Consider the following 12,452-nt stretch of genomic DNA (forward strand, 5'->3'; position numbering starts at 1 on the left):
GGCTCCTCCACAAAATAGTCGTTCATTAGCACTTCGTGGGCATGTATACGATCACAATCTACCATTTTTTTCTTTGGACGGCTCGGGCCTTCAAGTTCGTTATATAACAACGGGAACCATTCAACAATGTCATCGTCCAAAGACGAAGAGCTATCGGTGTCTAGCGGAAACGAGTTGCTCGGAAAATCCATATTTTTTTGTTTTGAATTGAAGTGTTGAAGAAATAGGTTTTTGTAGTAGAAGATTGAGAGTGTTTTGAGTTAGATTTAATTTTGAGTTGGATTGAAATGGTTGTTAATTTATAATGTTTAATTTTTTTTTTACACCCAACGGTCGGATTCTTGGTATTTACCACGTGATGGCCATCACGGCCGGACCCCCATCACGCGTGATGGGGGGACCGGCGGCGGTGTTCGTGATGCCATCACTCGTGATGGCCCTTCCATAACGGACCACCCCGTCTCCCTTTAGCAGGAAACTTACTGTAGTTGAGAAACCCTCTTAACTTAACCTAACCTGAAACCTTTATTTTATTTTTTCAAAACAAAAAAAGTGAGTCAAAACAATTCAGTAAATAGAAGTCGGCAACAATAAATTTTGATAATATATTAATGTTATTTCAAATTTCATTACTTTTCAAGGAATTATAGCACTTCTTTTAGTGATGAAACGCTTTGCAAAAGTCTATGCTGACTTTTTAAACCACAATATAATATTATTCTAATGACTGAAATGTGATATATTAAATGAGTTGTCTCAAATTTGTATTAATAGATCATGAAACCAACCAATCATGTCTATTTTCACCATTTAGAAGAGGAACAAGAACCTTCAATCACCTTTTCTTTTCCTCTCTAAATTATTTTATAGTATGGATTTTCTATCCTTGTTTCTCATCCCTCTTTTGGTGATCGGGGTTAACGGGGCTCCTGAAGCGAATCAACCACGATCATTTTTCGTCTTTGGAGATTCCCTGGTTGATAATGGGAACAATAACTTTTTGGTGACTTATGCACGAGCTGACATGCCACCTTATGGTATCGACACTCCATCACATCGTCCAAACGGCCGCTTCTCAAATGGCCTTAACATCCCTGACATCATCAGTTTCGTGTTTTTTTTTCTCATCTTTCTCTATGTGGTTATGTTTATATACAATGTTATTTTAAATAATATCAGAGAATTATTTTCAACAATAGGATCTTAAATGTTTGTTTAATAATATGTGATAATTGATTAGTGCTGTGTTGTGACAGGTGAACATTTGGGATCTGAACCCGTGTTACCGTATTTGAGTCCAGAAATGACGGAAGCAAAGCTTCTTAAGGGTGCAAACTTTGCGTCTGCAGGAGTAGGAATACTCAATGATACCGGATACCAATTTGTAAGCTTACCTCATATATATTTGTATAAATTATAATTAGATATCAATAATAACTTGTAATAGATAAAATTGTATGATTGCAGAAATTGAAACATATAACACAAGCTATTTTTTTATATTAAAAGTTTGATAACAACATTTAGATGCATTAATAATGTCTTAAAACACATTAATTACCAGCACAAACATTATTTAAATTTATCGTATTTTTGTTATTAATGAGAAATCGTTAATAAAAATGAACTAAACCAAATCTTATTAGTTTTTAATAAAATATAGGTTTATTGGATTTTAATAATCCCAACAAAATATTATTGGCTAATAATGATCTCAACTGAGTTAATCGTCACTGGTGAATCCAAAATTAAAAAAAAATTGCCTTCACTGGTTCCCTGTTAAAAAAACTCAACGATGTTAAGTATTTCTGAAATTTAAAATAATTTTTAGGGCTTTTGATCGGAAAGAGGGTACTTGTCAATTGATGTAAAACTTAGCTTGAAATGGTTTTCCAAACGGCTTGATTATTGCTTCAATTCGGGTATTTCAACTTCCAATTAACAAAATTCAAACCGTTTGGAGCACTATTTCGAGCTAACTTTTACGTCAGTCGGTTAGTATCCTTCTTCCAAACAAAAGACCTAAAATATCAATTTGAAATTCGGAAAAATTTGGAACCACCAGTAGCGTTAAATTCAGTTGGGATTATTATCGTTCAATAACATTTAGTTAAAATTATTAAAATCCAATAAACCTAAAATATAAAACACAAAAATCTTTAAAATAGCATGACAGGTTAACACGAAGTATATGAAGAAGCTTATTTCTTTGGTTAAATAACATAATTGGTTGCATTTGGAATGAGTTTTGTAATGTCAGTCTCCTACATGATTTTAAACTATATCTCATATCCTATCTAATATCCATTGGGTACTTGATTGCTTATTACCCATTGGGGTTCATGAGTTTTCCCGCAGGTTTGAAATTCACCATTTAATTCTGATGTGGTTAAAAGCTACCAATTAAAATTCTCATGATAAGAACTCGATCTCAAACTCATAAAAAACCGACATAATATATAAAATACATTAGTTTGCACCTAACAAATCCATGTTTTTAATTATTTCAAGTTTTTAAATTCAGTAATACTATTTTTTATGTTATTATGGTAAGGTCTAAACCTAGAACATTTCAAAAAGTGATCGCGTATCAATTTAGACATGGAAGTTGCACATTTGAGTAAATCGAATTGATCTTGCAAGTAAAAGATTTTATGAAATTCATTCATATATGTTGAGAGCAAAACTATAGCTTCCAAGACTCTTTACATTTTTATGGGTATTAGGTTCGTGTTTTTTTATTGTATAATCTAGCCAGCGTGTAGCAAAATAATAGTAATTGACTGTGTGCAGGCAAACGTACTTCGGGTGGCCGTACAAATACAGTACTTCAGAGAGTATCAACAAAGAATAAGTAAAATAGTAGGTGAAAAACAAGCAAGAGAGCTTGTAAACAAAGGCTTGGTCCTCGTTTCACTAGGTGGCAATGATTTTGTGAACAACTATTACTTGACTAGTTTCTCCGCAAGGCGCCAACAATATAATCTTCCTGATTATGTTTCCCTCCGAGTATCGCAAGATTATGATGGTAAGCTTTAATTAAGTTAAAAAGGATATGCAATTTGCATGTGAAAACCACTAAATGTTCATAGCGTGTTATTTTATTTACTATATTCATTAACTAGAGTGTGATGCACGGAATATTTAAAATAAATACAATTAAGCTATAAAAAATAGATATGTTAAATTTAGAAAAAAAAACTATATTTTATCAAATTAAATAGTTACATAAGTTTAAATTATATTTTCTAATGAAATATTCATATGTAGTGTAGTTTAACGCAATTTTTTCATGATCAAGAAAAAGACCCAATTAGTAATTTTATAAGTTGTAATTATACTTTTTTAATGGAATAATGAATTCTTACAAAAGATGATAAGATGCTTCTTTATGAATAACATAAAAAAAAGAATATCATATATAAAATTAGTTTGAATAAAACACGTTTTTGTATTATAGTTTCAAAAGAGATGGATAAAAATTCCATGCATCCATAGATGGTGAATGAATATGTTAGAATAAAATTGTTATTCATTCATAATTTTTCTTTTTGGCTTTATCATGTTAAACATATAAATATCGTTTATTGAATTTTACCATATTCATCTTCTACACTTATATGTTTATATAAAATGATTTAATAATAAAAAAGGTACATAATTCATTAAAGATATAAATATTTTGATTACATTGACATAAATATTCGTATATTATTAATCTCTATCATTTAGGTAATTAATTATTTAATTAAAAGATGCATTGATATGTTTTGATTATATTGACATATATATTTTTTTATTAAAAATAAAAGAATAGTTTGAGTGTTAAATTTAGGCTAGGAATAAATTTCTTAGTGACATGTGTCTATAATTGTTTTCTTTATTAGAATATATATATATATATATATATATATATATATATATGTACTAGATTTTATCCCCCGTATTACAAGGGTTGTTTTACATTATTCGTTTTCAATATTTATATATGTATATTTGGATTTTAATTTTATTTGTTGTAAGAAATTTAATAATTAATATACTTGAGGTTTGATGATGAAATGGTTTTACAAATAAATGATATATTATAATCTGGTTTAATAGCTATCTGGGTTTGATGATACCCATTACCCATTTATTTTCTTTATTATAAATAATATCTTTTTTTAAATAAAATAGGATATTAATTTTTAGTATATCCCTATTTAATAGGATTTTCATATCAAATATTTGATGAGATTAATTTTTAATATAATGAGATGTTATAACCCGTTTAAGAGCTATATGGGTTCGGTGAGACATTTACCCATGAGTTTGAGTCAAATGCGTAAGAAGCCTTCATTTACAAATAAAGCAATCTGATGGCTTGAGAGAATGATTGTTTTACATTTTTTGTTTTTTAATATTTACTTTTTGGATTTTAATTTTCTTTATTATAAGAAAGTTAATAATATACTTATGGTTTGATGATGAAAGAGTTTCATAAAAAATGATATGTTATAACCCGTTTAAAAGCTATCTGGATTTGGTGACCCATGACCCGCTTATGTTTTTTACTATAAAATTGTTTATTAATTATAAATAATATCCTTTTCTTTTTAAATTAGATATTAAATTTTAGTATATCCCTATTTTATAGGATTTTCCTATCAAATAATTGGTAAGATTAATTTTTGATTTAATGAGATGTTGTAACCCGTTTAAGAGCTATCTGGTTTTGGTAAGACCCATACTCATGAATTTGGGTTAGATCAATGAGAGGCATTCATTTAAAAATCAAGCAATCTGGTGGCTTCCATAAAAGGGGGGCGACCACATCGCGACATGTAGGATTTTAGGGGTTTCATTTATATATATATTATAGATATAGATATAGATATATATAAAATAATACACTTCTATGAAACTATAATGCTTAAGGAATAATGTATTCACAAGTAAATACGTTATTAGTAAATATAGTCTTGTTGCTAGTGATACAATTATTAAATCATAGAATATCAAATATGCTTCGACAAACGCATTATTTACAAATTCCCTTGTATTAAGTTGTCCCTATATATTAAATTGTAAGATGTTAAACTCTATATTTAGAATTGTAAATTGTAATAAGCTTTTACAAAGTTACAAAAGTGATTGATATAACTCTATATTAATTTCAAACGATCAACTCTGATTCAAATTATTGAATAATTTATTCTAAATTTTAATCTCTGTTAATATTGTATTCTTTTACTTTAAAAAAGTAGTGAAAATATTAATTTTTCTTGGTATATATATTTAATGAAAGAAGATAATGTGTATAGGACAAACGATTACAACCAGTCCAGTACTCCACTCACACAGTTACACTACTCTTTTTTCTTTAATGTGTAATCACACTACTTTTTGAAATTAATTTTAAATAAATAAAGAAGCAATATAATTCATTATTTTTGTATCAAAAGATTTAACTAATATATATACAGAGTAAAGTCTTTTTATTTACCGAATATTGTTGAAAAGCACAAACTAAATATATTTTGGAAATACTACATGCTTAGAGTTAAAGTAACTGGGGATGAAAAATAAAAGTTCATATCAGCCAACAATCCATTTTTACTTGAAACAAACATATAAATTTAGATAACATAACATAAAATAATAATAATAATAATAATAATAATAATAATAATAATAATAATAATAATAAACAACTATAAAATTCTTGATTTTGGTGGAAACATTTTTTATTTCCTCAACAATTCTCTTAGGTTTAATTCAGTTTATTTTTTTAGAACGGCGACTTTCTTATATTTATGCTACCGCACTCTCTAAATTTGGAGAGCCCCGATATCTCACTCTGACCAGACTATGTTGTCTTAACCGGGCCCACGCTGGTTTCAGAGTTTGACTTGAGCATTCCCTGGGAAATCATATCGCCGACTGCCACTTGACAGCCGTTGTGCCACCACAAGAGCAGAACTCTCTGGCGTAATACACGGTGAGACGAAAAACCGGGTGGGCTCAGGATTCGAACTGACAACATTTGCACAAGGCCTAGCTAAAATCCTTCATTACCAATATCCACTCAAATATGACACAAGTTTAATTCAGTTTATGAAAACCAAATCTATTATTTTACTGAACGCTTTATCATTTATTTTTCTTAATCAATCCTGTAAACTTTTTGTTGTGCACTTATTTCTCACTTATCTAAAACATAGTAAATTATAGAAAGAGAAACTCATTTAACAAACACTATATATGAATATGAAAAGATAAATAATACATTTTCCATATATTACACCTTTTTTTTAATATGTAAAAACTATATTCTATTGTTAAAGCTTAAGAGTAATATATAATAGGGAAAGGTTAAAATACAAAGAGAGACAAAAATGAGAAATGTGAGAAGGACTTGTACCCACACAAAAAACCGTTAAAAAATTCCAAAAAATTAATAAAAAATATTATAAATCAAAATATAAATAAAAAACAACAAAATTAAAAAAACAAAAATGTTTCCCTTGTCATTCCTGTTCCAAAAAAAAAATGTCGAAAAGACACAAGGCAGAGACAAAAGTGACAATTATAATTAAGAAAAAACACAATAGATCGCAAAATATAACACAATGCCGAACAAAATATAACACAATGTTGAGTAATATAACACAATACTAAGAAAAAAACACAATGTCAAAAAACAAAAAAAAAGACACAATTAATTACGTAAATAAACACAAAACACAATGATAAACAAAAAGACACAATGATCTTTTCCCCTCACCATTGTGTTTTTTTTATTTTTTTTTAATTTAAGAACGAGTAAGACGATGAAAACATTTTTGTGTTTTTACTTTTTTTGTTTTTTCTTATTAAATTTTGAGTTATGATTTTTTATTTATTAAATTTTTTTAGGAGGTTTGTGACTATAAATCATTCTCATCATTCTCATTTTTGTCTCCTTTTGTAGAATAAATTGATCCATAAAATATAATCAAATTGTTTTTGCTTAAAATAAAAATAAGATACTCACTAAATGCTACCTTTTTGTTACTCAGCGTACTAAGAAATGTTGAACTTGAAAGTAAATACCTTAAAAGGTGTAAAAATGGAACAAGTTGAGTTTTGATGAATTATATCATATTAAATTTATTCTAATTTAGTCATTATATTCATCACACTAAAATTAAAAGGGGCAAATTGTATTTTAACTATCCTAACTAACTGTTATTGGCCGATAATAATTCCAACTTTGTTTATTCAAACACCCTCTTTAAAACACTATTCAAGTTATTTGGAGCATCGTTTTGAGCTACGTTTTGCATCATACGGTTCGTTTCATTCTTCCGATCAAAAGACCTGAAAAATCAGTTTGAAATTCGAAAAAAACTTAACGCCGTTAAGTTTTTTTTAACGGGGGACCATTAAGAGCCAATTTTTTTTTAAATTTGGGACCACCAGCGGCAATAGACGAAGTAGAAATTATTATCGGCCAATAACATTTAGTTGGGATTAGACGTGCACAAAAAAACCAGTTCCGGAACCTAACTGGTGGAACCGAACCGGAACCGGTTCCAGTTCCAACCCGGTTGGTACAATACCCGGTTTGGGTATTTTTTTACCCGAAAATCGTACCCGGTTCTCATATTTGTATGTTAGTATCAGTTCCAACCCGGTTCCTACCCGGTTTTTAATTGTAACCGGTTCGGTTCGTACCCGGAAAAACCGGTTCCGGCGGGTTTTTTTTTGAAGAGTCAAACAAAAGTCAAAGTAGCCGTTGGAACCGGTTCCAACGGTAATATAGCCGTTGGAACCGGTTTTTTAGCCACCAATTAGCCGTTGGAACCGGTTCCAACGGTAATATAGCCGTTGGAACCGGTTTTTGATGCCCAAACCTATATATAACTTGTTTTCCACCACTAATTTCACCACCAAACTCAAAAACAAACTAAAATACTACTCCTTTAGCAAACCCGTTCCGTTACCCGACCATCCAACTAAATATTATTATGGCACCCATCAAAAAAACTAACAAGAAGGCTAAGAAGAGTGTTTTTGTTGCCCACGTTCCTGTTACGGAGGACCCAAGGGTTGTTACGGTAGTCAACCATAACCGCAACCAAGACATATGGAAGAATTGGGATTTGATTGTGGATGACGAAGGTTATCAAAAGGCTCGTTGCAAACTATGTGGTTCAATATTAAAGCACGATTCCAACTCTACTTTGAGAAAGCACATCGAGAAGCCATATTGCAAGGCGTTGAAAGGGATTGGCGCGACCGATCAAATTGACTTGGGTAAAGATGGTACACTATTTCGTTACAACACGACTCAAGTTCAAGATAGAATGGCAAAGTTCGTTATTCAACGAGGTTTGCCGTTTAACCACTTTGATGACCCGGAGTTGACGTCGTTGATTCGCGAAACTCTACAACCGAGATACACACATGTAAGTCGTACTACCTTAAGACGTCATTGTATCAGGTTGTGGGAGTGTGCTAAAAAGAGTTAATCGAGTCTTTTCATTCTTTAGAAGCCATGGTTAGTTTAACTACCGATGTTTGGTCGGCACCACACGGGTTGCCAGAATCATACATATGTGTCACCGCTCATTGGGTTGATCCAGTGACATGGCAATTGATGAAACGCACCATCGCTTTTGAAAACTTCCCGTTCCCACATACCGCTGAAAAATTGTTTGAATTACTTGATGAAGTTATAACGACTTACAACTTGAGAAATAAAATATTTTCGATTTCGTTTGACAACGCTTCAAATAATACTAAGGCGGCTGAAAAATTTATCATTAAATATTCACCACCTTGTTTCGGGGATTTTTTTCATGTCCGATGTGTTGCACATATCATCAACTTGGTTGTTCAAATAGGTCTTGACAATGAAAACATTTGTGATTATTTAAAATACTTTAGACTTATGTTACAAGATGTCTTCAAAAGTGGTAAAAGAAGACATCTTGAATATAAGAACTATTGCAAGTCGGTTGAAAGAAAGTATTTGGGGCTGAATTGGGACGTTCCAACCCGTTGGAACTCAACTTGTCATATGTTAAAGTGTGCTTTTGCCCAACGCCAAACTTTACAAGCTTTTCATAACAATCTTGTTGAAAAACGCGAGGCCGATATGTTTCCGGAAAGTGTTTGGGTCCAAGTCGGTTATTTGTTGGAGTATCTTGACGTGTTCAAAAAGTCAACAACAAAATTATCGGGAGTCTATTACCCTACTAGTTGTTGGGTTTTGCAAGAATTGTACTATATGTCTTGTGTTTTTAAAAGCTTTGCGGAGAAGAATAAACTCTTCGAAAATATTGTTGCGGTGATGAAAGAAAAGTTCATAAAATATTTTGAAAACATACCGCCGGTCTTTACTTGTGCCGCCGCATTAAACCCCTATTGGAATGTTAATGGGGTTGAAACAACGATTGAGAAAATATTCGACAACTTAGGTATGCACGAGATTGACCCGAAGTTGTCGACGGAAGCGAAGGACAAGTTCAAGAAAAACCTTCAAGACCTTTATGACCATTATTTTCAAATGTATGGTCCAAGCACGAGATCGTCTTTTGTGAAAAAAACAACAACTAGTAGGCCGTGCAATGACCCACTTATAAACTTGATGAATGGGATTCGTGAATCGGCATCTAAGAGGCAAAGAGGAAACACACCAAGTAGCGAACTTGGTCGATATAGTGGAGCAAACTATGTTGAGGGCGCAACGGTCGACGGAATTCGCAATATTGATTTGTTGGCTTGGTGGAAAGGTAAACAAAACGAATTTCCCATTCTATCCGCCATGGCTCGTGATTTTCTTGCCGTACAAGCCTCAACGGTTGCTTCCGAATCGGTTTTTTCTCTTAGTGGGAGGGTGTTATCTATGCGAAGAACAAAACTAACTCCCGAGTCTCTAGAGGTTTGCATTTGCCTAAAGGACCATTTGGATGCGGTGGATCTTGTACAACACAAGGCGAACTTTGAAGACGAAATACCAATAGAGCGTCATATTCATGATGAGGAGGCGGAGGACGGGGTTTCTTCCGATAACGAAGACGAGGGTGAAGACGAGAATGAAGACGAAGAAGAGTTGTAATTATTTGTTTTGGTAAAATTATTTGTAACTTGTTCAACTAATATTTAGTTTTGATTTGTTTTATTATAATTACTTTTGTTACTCATGATTAATTTTTGTTACTTTTTTAATAACGACGAATATTTTATTTATTTAAAAAATAACTATTACAAACATTATTAAAACATAAACGATACTAAACATAACAACTAAAACATAAAAAACAAAGTCCGTCGTTTTAATCCGGGAATACTTATTTTTGGGTTGTAGAGCCGGACGACTCTCCCACTTCCGTTTTTTTAGCATCCAAACTTCTTTTCTCTCGACAATACTTATTCGTATGTTTTCGTAATGTCGAGTTGGACCCTGCTTTAAGAAACTTCGAGCAATATTTGCAACGTGCCAACTCATGTGAGTCGGTCATGAGATACAAATCATAATGAACCCAAACATCGGGGCATCTTGTTGTTTCGATCACCATAACAACGTCATCATTAGTTGCCATTTGTTGTCGGTTTAAGGTTAATTGTGGTTTGGAGTTTGTTTTATAGTTTTGGAAGTGGTTTAACAAGTACACAAACAAACCTTGCTATTTATAGTAAAAAAATAACCTATTTATAGTTAAAAAAACCGGTTCCAACGGTCAAAAACGGCTATATAGCCGTTGGAACCGGTTTCTAACGGCTATAATATTTAAATTTCATAAAAAACCGGTGGAACCGGTTTTTACGTAAAAACCGGTTCCGGTTCATACCATACCCGGTTCTTAAAAGTTAGCATATCTGGGCATCGGTTCGGGTCGGGAACCGAACCGGTTCTTGATTGGAACCGGTGCCATTTTACAACCCGGTGTGAAAAAACGGTTTCGAACCGGTTCGGGTTTTCCAGTTGAACCCGATTTGTGCACCTCTAGTTGGGATTATTAAAATCTAATTTGCCAAATTAAAATTATGTGGAGGCTTTGCCAACATTAAAGAGGTTTATTATTTATTTTTGTATTTTTTACTACTGATTTAGTGTATAAGTAACAATTAGTGTATACATTTTAGAAACATATACATTTAATAGATCGATAACTTGACTTAAATTATTCTATACTAAATGCTTTATTGTTTTACAATAACCTAAAAGGCTAAAACCCATTAACCACCCATACTAGAAAGCAACATACTCTACTTACCAATGTACTCTTAATGATCATAACTGTAAATGTTTAGTAGAATGCTATAGAGACCTAGCTTATTGATTATGATAGTTTAAACGTACTATAAAAAAAGATGTTCTAATTGAAGGTTCCTTGGTTAAAATATGAATCACTGTTAACAGAATTTGTATGAGAGTGGAGTTAGAAGGGCAATTCTAATGGGTACTGGACCACTGGGTTGTGCACCAGCAGAGATGGCTCTACACAGTTCAAATGGTGAATGTGCTGGCGATCTTCAGGCTGCATCAGAGTTGTTTGAACCACAACTTGTCCGATTGGTTCAAGGGGTTAATGCTAAACTCGGTGATCATGTTTTCATCACAGCCAATACCAAACTGATGCATAATAATATCATCACCAATCCTCAAGCATTTGGTAATTCATATCATTTTTATCTTAACTTATTATTATTCAGTTTTAATGTACTTTTCTGTTCTGCAGGATTTGAAAATTCAAATACCGCATGCTGTGGACAAGGACCGTTCAACGGGTTAGGCTTATGCACTCCGTGGTCGATGTTGTGTGACAACAGAGACAAGTTTGTCTTTTGGGACGCGTTCCCCCGACAGAAAGAGCGAGTAGATATATCGTGGAACAGATGATGAATGGTGCAGACGAGTACATGAGACCCATGAACATAAGTACCATAATGCATCTAGACTCTAACATGTAATATGCCGATTTTAAGCTCATATACATCTTCTTAAAAGCTACAATTTATGTGAGTTTAAATCTAAGGGCAATTAAATGAATTAGTTTGGATGTGCTTTCTTGGATTATTCTAAGTGTAGACGGTGTGGCAATCGGGATTAGAGGTGTTCATAGTGTTGGATTTATGGACCTGTTCGGTTAAGTCAACGCGGCTGATCGAGTTATGACCTGTGAGAGTTACACATTGGGTAACGAGCATTAAATCGGCTTAAGTTAGTTAACTGGGTTTGACAGATATTAGTGATATTTATGGACTGGGCTTGGAAATTAAAGATGAGCTTGATGGCCCGTTTTGGCTTAACTAGTTTATTATAACTAGTTAACCTAAACAAAAAGTTTAAGGGGATTAACATTATCAAAACCCTAGCCACCATAAGCCATCTCTTCTGCCCGCCAGCCTCCTACTGCCAGCCAAAAACTACCGTCGGTCAGCCGCTTATTCAAAAGAAAAGATGAGTCCCTAAACTT

At 32.5% G+C, this 12,452-nt stretch overlaps 1 pseudogene; it reads left to right on the plus strand.

The window, feature by feature from the left end:
- The first annotated feature begins 871 nt into the window (after positions 1 to 871).
- On the plus strand, positions 872 to 11,946 carry LOC143547911 (GDSL esterase/lipase At5g33370-like; annotated as a pseudogene).
- The last annotated feature ends 506 nt before the right edge of the window (positions 11,947 to 12,452 follow it).

The sequence above is a fragment of the Bidens hawaiensis genome, unplaced genomic scaffold (assembly GCF_021521415.1).
Source record: "Bidens hawaiensis isolate Kalapana, Puna unplaced genomic scaffold, B.hawaiensis_p1.1 tig00014893_1, whole genome shotgun sequence".
In the NCBI taxonomy this organism is placed as follows: domain Eukaryota; kingdom Viridiplantae; phylum Streptophyta; class Magnoliopsida; order Asterales; family Asteraceae; genus Bidens; species Bidens hawaiensis.